This window comes from Acinonyx jubatus, chromosome A2 (genome assembly GCF_027475565.1).
Source record: "Acinonyx jubatus isolate Ajub_Pintada_27869175 chromosome A2, VMU_Ajub_asm_v1.0, whole genome shotgun sequence".
In the NCBI taxonomy this organism is placed as follows: Eukaryota; Metazoa; Chordata; class Mammalia; order Carnivora; family Felidae; genus Acinonyx; species Acinonyx jubatus.
In genome coordinates, this window is record NC_069383.1 from 102266757 (window position 1) to 102277053 (window position 10297).

At 39.3% G+C, this 10297-nt stretch overlaps 1 non-coding gene across 1 annotated transcript; it reads right to left on the reverse strand.

The window, feature by feature from the left end:
* Window positions 1-9265: 9265 nt before the first annotated feature.
* LOC113595596 (small nucleolar RNA SNORA7) lies at window positions 9266-9403 on the reverse strand. The gene has a single exon (XR_003416130.1). It is a non-coding gene; the product is annotated as a small nucleolar RNA SNORA7 (small nucleolar RNA).
* Between the last annotated feature and the right edge of the window lie 894 nt (window positions 9404-10297).

A 10297-nucleotide genomic window follows, 5' to 3' on the forward strand; every position in this document is an offset into this window, starting at 1 on the left:
TCTGTCTCTGCCCCTCCCCCGCTCACACTCTATCTCTCTCAAAAATGAATAAACATTAAAAAAAATAATAATAAAAATAAAAAATTTTCAGAAGTCCGACATGCTTCTTTCCTTTTCACAATATTCCTGGTCACATTTTGTTGTCAACTACTTTTTACTCACGATACGTTATTCATGTTTTATGATGCTCCTTTGAAATTTATCAGTGGGAATTTTTTGCGAATCCCACTAGGTGGGAATTGTGTTTCTTGGAAATGATTTATTCATCTTTTCTTACAGGAAAGTATGCATATTAGTAACCTGGGGCCATTTGGATTCCTGCCTTGAGGTTTTTCAAACTATAGAGATATCTGGACTTTGAGTTAAAAATGAATATGAAAGCCAGGTAGGGGTGATTAATTTTTCCCCTTCTACATAGTATTGCCCCTGTGTTTGCTTCTAAATTACCTTATCTTTCTGGCTTTTGACTTTAAGTAGGCATCTGGTTGGTGCCCCCATCTGGGAAAGAATTCGACTTATCTCTTTGCTCCATGTGTGGACATCAAACCAAAACTTCCATTTCAAGGATTCCACTGATACTTGTGGGGGTGAGGGGACCAGGCTCGTGATTGCTCACATCCTTGGACTCTTTTTCCATTTTCCTATTTGCTTCTGAGCAATACATTAAAATATATTTTTAAAGACACTTTACACTAAATTTTGTTTGTTTGTTTGTTTTGGTGGAAACATATCTCAGGACATCCTGTCATACTGCCAGAAATGAAATCCAGTATATTTGAAAACAATTTTCTTGGACTTCAAAAGGAGAAGATTTAATTAACCACACTCCCTCCTTTATGACACATTATAATCATTAGTCTACCTCACTGTCACTGTTCTCGCCCTACAAACAATCATTCTGATGTGTTGAATATTTAGTTTGGAAGTTTCCTTTCAAAATGTGTACTGGTATCTCATGAGCATATAGTTTTAATTTATCCACACGGTATAATATAATCTGTAATCTCTATAATACCCTCTCCCCCCTTCCCCCCCCCCCCCCCCCCCCCCCACTAAGGACTGCTTTAAAAGATTTCTCTGTGAGGGCTGCCTGGGTGGCTCAGTGGGTTCAGCATCCTACTTCGGCTGAGGTCATGATCTCACAGTTGGTGAACTGGGCGCATTGCACTGACCGTGCAGAACCTATTTGGGATTCACTCGCTCGCGCTCTCTCTCTCTCTGCCCCTCCCCCACTAGTGCACACATGCGTGAGCGTGCTCTCTCTCAAAAATAAATAAACAAACGTAAAAAATAAATCAACGATTTCTCTGTGTTTCACTAGGTACATTGAACTGGGTTCCGCCATGAAATAATCTTCCGTGGCAGACATCTACCACATTTCACCTATCTGCTTTTCTTGGATAAATTTCCTTGTGGCATCCAGCTCCCTGCCTCCGTGGGGACTACTGTCTAGAGCACCCTCAGGTATGTGCCCCATGGACTACTGGGTTGTAGTGACTATTCTTGATCAGTGATGCTGGATTGCCCTCCATGGCGATGAAAATCAGTATCTACTTCTCCCAGCACTGGAGGAGACGTTGCACATCTCCAATTTCTACTAAGGCTTGACGTCGTCTTCTTTCTAATTTTATCTTTTAAACTTTGTCCATGGTTTTAGTCATGGCACAGAAATGCTGAATTTTATTCTTTCCTACATGTTTTTAAATGTTTATTTATTTTTGAGAGGGAGACAGAGCGTGAGCCGGGGAGGGGCAGAGAGGGGAGGAGACACAGAGTCCGAAGCAGGCTCCAGACTCTGAGCTCTCAGCGCAGAGCCCAGCTCGGGCTCGAACCCGTGAGCCACGAGATCACGACCTGAGCCAAAGTCAGATGTTTAACCGACTAAGCCACCCAGGCACCCCAGAAATGCTTAATTTGAATATGATCTCATAACAGGTGGTTTTTTTTTTGTTTTTTTTTGTTTTTTTTTTACTTAAGTTTTACATTTGTGTTACTCTTCAAGATCACAAATTGTGTGGGGCCCTACAGTTTCCTCAATTAAGTTTATAGTTTTCTCTTTCACACTTAAATTTATAATTCATGGAAAAATCATGCTAGATGTTGCTCTTCAACACTTGAAAGGTGACCAGTGCATCTGAGGAAATGAATTTTCAATTTGTTTGGTTTTAATTAACTGAAATAAAAACTGAAGCAGAATAAAATATTTTCCATAATGTTCAACTTATTGGCTTTTTTTAATGTTTATTTATTTTTGAGAGAGAGCACAAGCAGGGAAGGAGCAGAGAGAGAGAAGAAGACACAGAATCCAAAGCAGGCTCCAGGCTCCGAGCTGTCCGCACAGAGCCCGACGCGGGGCTCGAACTCATGAACTGTGAGATCATGACCTGAGCCAAAGTCGGATGCTTAACTGACTCAGCCACCCGGGCGCCCCTTAACCTACTGTTTTGACAGGCATACATTTAACTATTGCACAATGTAGGATATTGTTCTATTGCGGTGTGTAGGTTGGGCAAACGTGTCACTTCCATTGTTACACATAAATGTATGACTGATGTATATGATGTCCATCAACTGATTTAGTTCAAATGATTTTTCTATACACTGATGTAACACTGAAGCGTGTTTCTTTAAATATGTTATAAAGACAGCAAGAGTTAGAGCGATATTGTACAAATTACAATTATTGATCCATATTTTAAAATGATCATTAATTAATGTTTTTAGTATATTATTCTAGTCTACAAATAAGTGTGGCCAGATTTTGGCATTTAAAATGAAGCCATACTACTGGGGCACCTGCCAGGCTCAGTTGGTCGAGCGTCCAACTCTTGGTTTCAGTTCAGGTCAGGATCTTACAGTTTGTGGGATCAAGCCGCACGTAGGGAGGGCTCTGTGCTGACCATGCAGAGCCTGCTTGGGATTCTCTCTCCCTCTTTCTCTGCTCCTCCCTCGTACACTTTCTCTCTCAAAATAAAGAAATAAACATCAAAAAAAAAAAAAAATGAAGCCACGCTCCTGTTGCAGCAACCAGTGGAGGTTCAGAGGAGCGCACTACAATTGGAACCATAAAAAAAAAAAGGACGCAGAAATGCCACAAAGTTTATGATAAATGGCGATTACAAATTATTCTAGCCAAGGGGAAAAAAGTAAATTTTAAACATAATGTGGATAATATTAAAATACATATATATATTTAATGTTTATTTATTTTTGAGAGAGAGAGAGAGAAAGAGAGTGAGTGCCTGTGGGGGAGGGGCAGAGAGAGAGACAGAGGGAGACACAGAATCCAAAGCAGGCTCCAGGCTCTGAGCTGTCAGCACAGAGCCCGATGCAGGGCTTGAACCCACGAGCTGTGAGATCATGACCTGAGCCAAAGTCAGGTGCTCAACCGACTGAGCCACCCAGGTGCCCTTAAAGTATATTTTTAGTAAATACATAGTGAATTTGATAAGGTGTTTCCTCTCATCAATCAAAAAATAATTGGCAAGAATTAATCACCTGAAATCAGAAGTAAATGACCAGCAACTTTTGATAGACTGGACTTAGAATAGCTTAAATTCTTGAGCAGAAAAAAAAAAAGAAGTTTTAGACAGTAATATGGTAAAAGAAATGATGAAGTTACAGGAATGACTAAGTTGTCAGAAAGTTACAAGGGAAAGACAAAAAAGTGTAAGATCTTTGGTTAAGCCACCAAACAACCCATAGAATGCAATACTTTTCTAAGCACATCAACGATCAGTTGATTCAACATTTTGAAAAACTGTAAGCACATGTTTTAGCTTTAGGTGACTCACCTAATACGAGATGTTACTCGACTCATTCCTTTGTTATTTCTTTCTCCAAGGACTTCCACATGAACGTAGACATTTTGTGAATTCACCATCTAAAACTTTGACTTGTGCCAGAGATACCATTGACATTTTTTGAACACTTTACATTTTTCAAAGAATAATTTCAGACACACATGAAAAATTCGAGCTCCTATTAAGACAGACAGTGCTCCAGCTACACTAGGTGAAAAAATCCAGATTCACTAGATATTAAATTTTTTTATGTTTATTTATTTTTGAAGAAGAGATAGATAGAGTGAGAGTGGGTGAGGGGCAGATAGAGGGAGACACAAAATCCGAAGCAGGCTCCGGGATCCCAGCTGTCAGCACAGAGCCTGACTCGGGGCTCGAACCCACGAGCTGTAAGATCATGACCTGAGCTGAAGTCAGATGCTTAACTGACTAAGCCACCCAGGCATCCCCAGATTCACTATATATTAAGGTAAGAGACTGATAATTCCCTTATTTGCTTCATTCTACAGTATGATAAATATTGAAATAATCTTTTGCTCAGTGTTCTGAAGCTTTCATACTTTTACTCAAAGAATCACAAATAGGGGCACCTGGGTGGCTGAGTCAGTTTAGTGTCTGACTCTTGATCTCAGCTCAGGTCTTGATCTCAGGGTTGTGAGTTCAAGCCCCATGTTGGGCTCCATGTTGGGCAGGAAGCCTACGAAAGAAAGAAAGAAAGAAGAAAGAAGAAAGAAAGAAAGAAAGAAAGAAAGAAAGAAAGAAAGAGAGAGAGAGAAAGAAAGAGAGAAAGAGAGAAAGAGAGAAAGGAAGGAAGGAAGAAAATTTAAAGTATCATAAACATATTAGTATCTTTCAGTATATAAAGGCAAATGAATCAATTAATAATCTTTGTTATTTGCCAACGCTTGTTGGTTGAATGGTGGGAGTGTTTGTGAAGATTTTCTTCATTGTTAACTACAGTTCAAGATTTCTTGAAACACAAGTAACATTTGCCAAATATTCAATAGTCAAAGACTGGCGATGTCATACACATTTTCTTACTGATATCACACTACCTCTGAGTGACTGAAATCTATAGCTCCAAAAAGAAGAAAGGTGTTTTCGTGACTTAGCTAGAAAGGAATGAGAATTTCAGTAAAAAAGGACGTTTTCCATAATACGAATTAACAATAGCAATCTTATGTGTTTTCCAGCATGCATCACTGTATACAGATTTTAGTTGCTCTCTACTGCATAATTGAAATTGGCTGCAACAATCACATGAACAATTTGAAGTATGCTTTGTGGATACTGATGCATACACAGTTGCTTTTCAAATTATGCAATACTCCGTTCGATTCTATTTTAATGATGCTGCATTGATAGATGAGTTAGTGAACTTACTTCATTTGGAAAGACAGTAGTGATACTGATATACTTGCTTCAAAGTAAAACCAATCCTTTTTTTTAAAGTTTATTTATTTATTCTGAAAGAGAGAGAGGCAGGGAGAGAGGGAGAGAGAGAATTTCAAGCAGGCTCCGTGCTATCAGTGCAGAGCCGGACTCCGGGCTCGAACCCATGAACCGCGAGTTCATGACCTGAGCTGAGATCAAGAGTCAGAAGCTTACCCGTCAGAGCCACCCAGGCGCCCCTAAGATCAATCCTTCTAAAATAAGTGAGGCAGTTTTATCAAAGTGGATACAAGTGTTGCATTAAAAGGATTTTTTTTCCATGAGAAATTCAGTTGTTGAAAAATTATGTTGGGAACATCTTGGTCATATGAATCGACTTTTTTAACTGTAAATTTTCTAAAATCTGACTAGATAAAACTATTTGCAGTGAAATTTAGAGGTTGAATTAAAACGTATTCTAAATGCCAAACACACTACACTTTGAAGACTTAGAAAGAAAAAAGTGGTAAAATATTCAATAATTTTCTAAAGATTGATTACATGTTGGAACGAGAATATTTTGGACATAATGGGTTAAATAAAGTATATCATCAAAGGTACTACACCTGTTACTTTTTTCAAGTGGCAACTAGAAAATTGTAAATTGCGTATATATCCCACATTACGTTTCTATTGGATAGAACTGATCTAAAGCCCTCATCGTACGGAGCTCCTTAATTTTTCTCTATGTCATGAGTTATCTTCCAAAGCTGTCTTCCAAAAAATTCCACATTCATCCAGTGTGTCACTTTTATTGACCATATACACACCAATTTTCCTCTGAACCTCTTCTGCTCCATTGACCTGGCTTTCTTTTATTCTCTATTATTTTGTGTATGTACAGACATGCCTTCATGGAGTTTATGTGGAAGATTTATTTATTCGGATAATTTTCTGTGTCTTGTATTAGAGTTCAGTATTTTCTCTGTAGATGTCTTCACTGTTTTCTAGCCACTTCTATGTTTTCACTAGTTGTGTAGTCCTGTTTTCTGTTTTATATGCGCACACAGAGTTGATCCTTATTATTCATGGATTCCGCACTTGTAGTTCACCACTTTGCTAAAGCTTATCTCTAACTCCAGACCAATACTCACAGCACCCTTCTCCACTCACAGACACGCACAGAGCGGCAAGGAATTTGAATGGTCCTCACTCGTCTTTCTGGCTGCGGTTACACAGAGCACCCCCACCTTCTTCTCTCAGCTCTCCTACTGTAAACGAGTACAAGAGCTCCTTGTGGTCTATTTTGTGACCTTTTTTTCACATTTTTGTGGGTGATTTTGCTGTTTAAAATGCCCCCAAATATAGTGCTAACGTGCTGTCTAGATTTCATGCAAGAAGGCTGTAATTTGCTTTGTGCAAAAACACGTGTGCCAGTCAGAAAAGCTCTGTTCAGGCATCAGTGACCGAATTATAACGCTGTTGGCCGTGAGTTTGATGCCAGTGAATCAACAATATATATTAAATAAGAGTCTTTAGGGGCGCCTGGGCGGCTCGGTCGGTTAAGCGTCCGACTCTTGATTTTGGCTCAGGTCATGATCTCACGGTTTGTGGGATTGAGCCCCACGTTGGGCTCTGTGCTGAATGTGGAGTCTGCTTGGGATTCTCTCTCTCTCTCTCTCTCTCTCTCTCTCTCTCTCTCTCTCTCTCTCTCCCCCTCCCTGGCTCAAGCAGTCTCTTTCTCTCTCTCAAAAAAAAAATTTAAAAAAGATGTCCTTAAACAGAAGCACACATAAAACAAGGCTATGAATTGATTGATTAATGAAAATGTAACCAGAGGCTCACTGGAACTTAACCTTGTATTTCCCCTCTAAGCAATGGTTCAGTATTTGCTAACCCAGTACTCGTGGTGACTTTATAGAACAACTACCAAGAATAATGGCAACTGATGCTCCATGTGATGGACTTTTGCTATTGTGTAGAAATGTTGTGGAATTTTGTAGACTAAGCTTGAATAAACCAAAGTGGCTGAACGCTCTTGGTTTCGATAGCTTATCTGGTGATTCTGATGTTTTTCCTGCATACGTGATCATGTCATGTGCACACAAGTATGGTTTTCTGTCTTCTCTTCTGATCCTTCACCAACACTAGGTTAAATGAAGTGGTGACCGTGAATATTATTTTTCATTGCCAACTTAAATGGAATGCGTCTACATTTCCTTCGTCACGTAAGTGTTTACTAAAACCTTTTGTTATATTCTTCATCAAACTGATGAAGTTCAGTTCTCTCTCCAGGTTAATTTTTCTCCACTTATTTAAATATCATAAGATATTTCTAAACACACCATCGAATTTAGTTGCCTACATTTGATTTACAATGTTTGCATCTATATTCACAAGTTAAATAGATCTAGAAATGTTTGCTCATTTGCACGAATCTCATTTGGTTTAAGAACTGAGAAGACACTAACCTCATAAAATGAATTGGGCCCTTTTGTGTGTGTGTGTGAAGTCTGGAACAATTATCTGTTCAAAGTATGGTAGATGTGACCCAAATCCAAATTCATAAGCCAACCATGTCAAATATAAAAGACGGTGCAGGCCAAAAGCAGTCTGTGACGTTTTACTAATGTCAATGTTGTTGAAACTTGTTCCATTTGTTCCTAAACATTCTAAAATGTTCATCTTAACAGCTTGCTTCCTACACATATTTTTTTCCAAGTTTTTATTTAAATTTCAGTTAGTTAACAGACAGTATGATACTAGTTTCAGGTGTACAATATAGTGACTCAGCATTTGCGTACAATATCCTGTGCTCATTAGGACAAGTGCTCTCCTAAATCCCCATCACCTTTTTCACCCACCCCCCTATCCACTGTCCCCTCTGGTGACCGTCACTTTGTTCTCTATAGTTAAGAGTCTGGTTCCTGGTTTGATTCTCTCTTTTTCTCCCTGATGCTCATTTCTTTTGTTTCTTAAATTCCGCATAGGAGTGAAATCATATGGTATTTGTCTTTCTCTGACTGACTTATTTCATTTAGCATTATGTTCTTTACCTCCATTCATGTGGTTGCAAATAGCAAGATTTCACTCTTTTTTATGGCTCAGTAATATTTCACTCTATATTTTATATGTATAATACACACACACACACACACACACACCACATTGTCTTTATCCATTCTTTAGTGGATGGACTTTGGGGCTGTTTTCATAATTTGGCTATTGTTGATAATGTTGCTATAAACATTGGGGTAGATGTATCCCTTTAAAGTAGTTGTTTTGTATTCTTTGGGTAAATACCTAGTAGTGCAATTCCTGGATCATAGGGTAGGTCTATTTTTAACTTTTTGAGGAAGCTTCATACCGTTTTCCATGGTGGCTGCACCCAGTTTGCATTCCCGCCAACAGTGTACGAGGGTTCCTTTTCCTCCCCATCCTTGCCAACACCTGTGGCTTCTTGTGTTGTTGCTTTTAGCCATTCTGACAGGTGTGAGGTGACACTTTTAATTGATGTTGCTCTTCACAACATATTTTAATTGAGGAAAATCTCTGGTAGTTCAGAGTAAATTCTGCTAAGTGGAGAATATTCTAGTATTTTTGCATTAAAATGGTATGTATGCAAGCCTACATACTTTCTTAGGCATTATTATTATTTTTTCGCCTCTATCCATTTTAAATGAATGGGTTTACTGCAATTTTACCACCATTCCCACAATGGATCTGCCGTTCTTAGAAGAGACATTGGGAGCGGTGTCAGCACGTAAGATTAGTTGCACTTTTGTCAGCAGCTCTTCAAGCTCCTTGACGTTGTGGACCAGGAACTTCTGGAAGCCACACCAGGACCAGCGTTGGGCATCAGGATCTGGCCCTTGAATCCCCTGCACACCCTATCGTCAGTGCCCCTGGATTTCTGCTGGTGACGCTTAATTTTGATGTATCTGTCTGACCAGTGCCGGATGAACTTCATGGTCCTCTTTTTATGATCTTGTGTTTCACCAGAGGTCTGAGGGCATCCATGATGCTTTCAAGAAAGAGGCAGAGATAGTATCAAAGATCGTTGGAGGAGGCTTTCCTGCTCAGGGCTTGATCATTGTTGCGGTATCTTCTCATCACCAGCTGCTGAGCAAGCTGGGAATAGAATGAGAACCTCTGAAGGGCTCGCTTTCCCTCCAGTCTCTGAAGCTGGCACGATGCTAGCCACTCTCCAGACGTGATCCAGGGAGGCCACCTTCTCATGATTCCTCTGACTGTTCTGAGATGGTTCGGGTTGTGAAACGTCTCCCTTTCAACTCTGTTCTGGTAGAGAATGTGAATGTATCCAAAATAAAAATAAGAGCTCTCTGGCAATATCGCTTCTCCCTAGCTAGGCAATACACAACATAGCTGTAGATGTTCAACATAAAGTCCAGTTTGGACTCTTGTAATGCAATTGTCCCGTCTTCCTTCGCTTTCCTCAATCCAAAGTAACTGGATTGGTCTTCACTTTGCAGCTTTGTTTCCAATAATTCCATCTATCGAAACACAAAAGGCTACAGATCTCTAGCACGCCACTGTGGAATCGTTTTGGTTACAGATTGCCACCTGCTCTCGAACGCAGTATCACCCAAATTGACAACACTTGTTGACAAACTGATTTACAGCCATTCCTTCACCTTCAATCATTTTCTCAATCTGAGTAACAGTGGCACCAAAGGGAAAAAGCCCTGTCCTGCCCGAGGTTTCTTCTTCTTTCCTGTTTAAACCAATGTGGTCACAAGTTCATAGTTCACTTACAATCATAGTGCATGAATATTCTAAGGATGTATAAATCTCAACAACCAGTTTCTCTTTTGGTTGGTAGACTCTCATAACTTGTTAGGGTTGTACGTATTAATTATTCATGCTCCGTGACCAATTCCAAGGACAGTTCTTTGTAAACTTCATGAGCTTCGTTTTCTTTAGCATTGCACTTTATCAGAATTTGCATTCAGAATATTGCTGCAGAGCTGTTATTTTTATCCCCAGTATTGAATACTTGAATGGGGTTTATAGTAAAATTTACCAAAATGATAGATATTTCATTTTTTTTTAATTTTTTTAAACGTTTATTTATTTTTGAGACAGAGAGAGAGACAGAGCAT